This window comes from Dasypus novemcinctus, chromosome 21 (assembly GCF_030445035.2).
Source record: "Dasypus novemcinctus isolate mDasNov1 chromosome 21, mDasNov1.1.hap2, whole genome shotgun sequence".
NCBI classification, from domain to species: domain Eukaryota; kingdom Metazoa; phylum Chordata; class Mammalia; order Cingulata; family Dasypodidae; genus Dasypus; species Dasypus novemcinctus.
Genome location: NC_080693.1, coordinates 29256063 through 29260629, shown reverse-complemented (window position 1 = coordinate 29260629; position 4567 = coordinate 29256063).

Here is a 4567-nt window from a genome sequence, read left to right as displayed (position 1 = left end):
AGTCTTTAGCTCTCTGGGACAGCTTGGTTTGCTTGTTTCATATCAGAGAGGTCATGTAGTATTTGTACTTCAATGCCTGACTTGCTTCACTCAACATAACGTCCTCAAGATTCACCCATGTTATCACATGTGTTTGTACTGTATTCCTTCTTACAGCTGAGTAGTATTCCATTGTATGTATACACCACATTTTATTTATCCATTCATCCATTGTTGGGCATTTGGGTTAATTCCAACTTTTGGTGATAGTGTAAAATGCTGCTATGAACATCGGTGTACATATATCAGTTTTTGTCCTTCTTTTCAGATCTACTCGGTATATACCCAGCAGTGGAATTGCTGGGTCATATGGCAAATCTATAGCTAACTTGTTGAGAAACCACCAAACTGTCCTCCAGAATGGCTAGATCCTTCTGCACTCCCACCAGCAGTGGATGAGTGTTCCCATTCTTCCACATCCTCTCCAGCATTGGAGTCTGTTTTTTTCATAACTGCCAGTCTTATGGGAGTAAGATGGTATCTTATTGTAGTTTTGATTTGTATTTCCCTATTAGCTAGAGATTTGGAGCATTTTTTTCATGTGCTTCTTAGCCATTTCTATTTCTTCTTTGGAGAAGCATCTGTTCGAATCTTTTTCCCATTTTTTAAATGGGTTGTTTCTCTTTTTATTTTCAAGATATATGAGTTCTTTATATATGCAGGTTATAAGTCTCCTATCAGATATATGGTTACCAAATATTTTCTCCCATTGTGTAGGTTCTCTTTTCACTTTTATGACAAACTCCTTTGAGGTGCAAAAGGCTTTAATTTTGAGGAAGTCCCATTTATCTATTTGTTCTTTTCCTGTTCATGCTTTGAGTGTGAAGTTCATGAAACAATTTCCTATTACAAGGTCCTATAGATGCTTCTCTACATTCCTTTCCAAGGTCTTTATGGTCTTGGCTCTTACATTGAGGTCTTTGATCCATCTTGAGTTGATTTTGCCATTTTAACTACTGTAGCTTTGTAGAATGTTTTGAAGTCTGGTACTGTGATTCCTCAAGTTTCACTTTTTTTTTTTTTTGTCTTTATTTTTTTAATATTACATTCAAAAAATATGAGGTCCCCATTTCCCCCCACCCCCTTCACCCCACTCCTCCCCCCCATAGCAACAATCTCCTCCATCATCATGAGACATTCATTGCATTTGGTGAATACATCTCTGAGCACCGCTGCACCTCATGGTCAATGGTCCAAATCATAGCCCACATTCTACCACGTTCCACCCAGTGGGCCATGGGAGGACATACAATGTCTGGTCACTGTCCCTACAGCATCATCCAGGACAATTCCAAGTATCAAAAATGCCTCCACATCTCATCACTTCCTCCCACTCCCTACCCCCTGCAGCCACCATGGCCACTTTCTCCACACCACTGCCACATTTTCTTCAATTACTAATCACAATAGTTCATGAATAGAATATCAGTAAGTTCACTCTAATCCATATTCTATTCCTCCATCCTGTGGACCTTGGATTGGTTGTGTCCACTCCACATCTATATCAAGAGGGGGCTTAGATTCCACATGGATGCTGGATGCAATCTTCCTGCTTTCAGTTGTAGGCACTCTTGGCTCCATGGTGTGGTGGTTGACATTCTTCAACTCCATGTTTGCTGAGTGGGGTAAGTCCAATAAACCAGGGTGTAGGAGCTGAAGTCTGTTGAGGCTCAGGGCCTGGCTATCATATTGTCAGTCCAGACATTCAAATCCCCTAGATATATCTTAAACCCCAGCACCAACTACAATTCCAGTAAAGTAGCATGAAAGTCTTGTGAAAAGAGATCCCATCTGAGTCCAGCTCATCACACAGAAACACAAACTCAAAAGAAGGGCCAACTGACATGGCAGTGAACTCCATCTGCCATGACCTTAGAACCAGTGGGTCTCTGTAACCCTCAGAAAAACCAATACCCGGGGTTGTATCTACTTTATCTGTCTCTGGGACTCTGCTGAGGTGTGCATAAGGGCAACCCCTCTGATAACCTCCCGGCTCTTTTTGGAGACTCATAGCCATATAAACTCATTTGTCCTTTCCATTTCCCCCTTTTATTCAGGTCAAAAAGCATTTTTAACTCCTGGTATTATATGTAGACTGAGATATTCTGCTGGCCCGAGTTGACCCTTTTATTCAAGGTCATTTTCTAGTTAATCATCAGCTGGTACTTGGTAGTACTCCCTCAGTGCCAGGGAGGTTCATCCCTGAGAGTCGTGTCCCACACTGAGGGGAAGGAAATACATTTACATGCTGAGTTGGACTTCGAGACTGGCCACATTTGAGCAACACGGAGGTTCTCAGGAGGGACCTCTTAGGCACCCTACAGCTCTAGGTCTTGTTCTTATTTCAGCTGCACAGCCTTACAAGCATAGTCATTAGTATCAACGGCTCATTGTTGGACCTTCCTTCTTTTTTTCTTTGCCATTGCACTTGGGGAATTGTTGCTGTTCCTTTAGGGAATGTGATAGAGCTCCCCTGGCTAGGAACTCAGCACTCCCTCAGGTGTTGTTTTTCATTGTAACCACTATGAAAATATCCAAACATCTTTATGTACCCTGGATATATGCCCTGGAGAACTCCCTGCCAACCATGTGTCCCCTGTCAATAACATCCCACACCAGTATTCCTCCACTGCCATTGTTGAACCTCTCTATGATCCAAAACTTCTTGAAAAGTGAAGCCCAATATATTGCCAGGCTCCATTGATAGTAAAATGGAATATAATGATGAGTTTATGGTTAGATATAGAATACATATTAATTTAGAAAATTAAGGTAAAAATAAATTGGTGTATCAAAAAATTTAAAAATGCAAAAGGTTTGTTTTTCATGTTTTGCCTTCCCTCACTGCAATAAGTGTTGCTCTGTATACAAATTGGCAAGGCAAATTCTTCCATCTTTTCCTCAGTGTCTATGTTTTACTTTTTCTTTTTTTTCCTAATTATTAAGCTTATCTTCACAAGAGTTTTAGATCACAGTCATTCATATATACAATATACAGTACGCCCACATATCCAACATAAACCCTTTTCCCTTCCACAGCAATAATCTTTTTACATATTCATACTATATTTACTGAAAATGATGTCCCCTTAGGACCCACAGTGACAGTCAATCTTCATTGCTTGTAGGGCCATGTCCAGAGATACTTGCAACAGTGTTCAGGGCTTGACATGCTCAACTGCCCTAATGCATTGGGAGCCACCATTTCTCTCAAGAGATACAATTCCCTCTATTTGAGAACATCAGTCCTCCCCAGGATGTGGGTATACCTTCACTCTCATTATATGGGTCTCTATCCAATGATATAACCCACTATGGCAAAATGAGCACCCACACAATCACTAGGAGCCTGTCCTGTGTGAGATTATACCCTTTAAGTATCTTAAACAGGTAACCTTCCTTATTATATTTTTGAAAAATTTTCTCAGCATTATACTCTCAACCAACTACCTGACAATCTCCTATGTTCATATGTTCCCCTACCACCACCCCTAATTTCTTGGGCAATATTACCCATCCTCCCATCCCTAGCCCCCCTCAAGCCTGCAAAGCCCTACCCAAAGGTAACCCTATGCCCCCATTTTATCCCTTCCTTGTACAAATACTTACCTCCAGCTTATCATAGACTTCACCCACATGGGTGTCAGCTTACATCCCTCCTCTACCCCCGAATTTCCTTTAAGCCTATCATCCAGTCTCTAGCTCTCTGAGGCAGCTTGATTTACTTATTTCATATCATTGAGGTCGTGTAGTATTTGTCCTTCGATGCCTGGGTTGCTTCACTCAATATAAGGTTCTCAAGATTCATCCATGTTATCACGTGTGTTTGTAGTGTATTCGTTCTTAAAGCTGAGTAGTATTCCATTGTATGTATATACCACATTTTATTTATCCTTTCATCTGTTGATGGGCATTTGGGTTGATTCCAACTTTTGGCAATAGTGAACAATGCTGCTATGAACATTGATGTGCATATATTGGTTTGTGTCCTTGTTTTCAGTTCTATTGGGTATGTACCCAGCAGTGGAATTGCTGGGTCATATGACACATCTATGGCTAGTTTTTTGAGAAACCGTCAAACTGTCCTCCAGAATGGTTGGATCCTTCTGCATGCCCACCAGCACTGGATGAGTGTTCCCATTCCTCCACATCCTCTCCAGCATTTGTAGTCTTCTGTTTTTTTCATACCTGCCAGTCTTACGGTGGTAAGATGGTATCTCATTGTAGTTTTGATTTGCATTTCCCTAATAGCTAGAGATTTGGAGCATTTTTTCATGTGTTTTTTAGTCATTTGTATTTCCTCTTTGGAGAAGTGTCTATTTAAATCTTTTTCCCATTTTTTAAATGGGTTGTTTGTCTTTTTTATTTTCAAGATACAGGAGTTCTCTATATATGCAGATTATAAGTCTCCTATCCGATATAAGGTTACCAAATATTTTCTCCCATTGTGTAGACTCTCTTTTTCACTTTGACAAACTCCTTTGAGGAACAGAAGGTTTTAATTTTGAGGAGGTCCCATTTATCTATT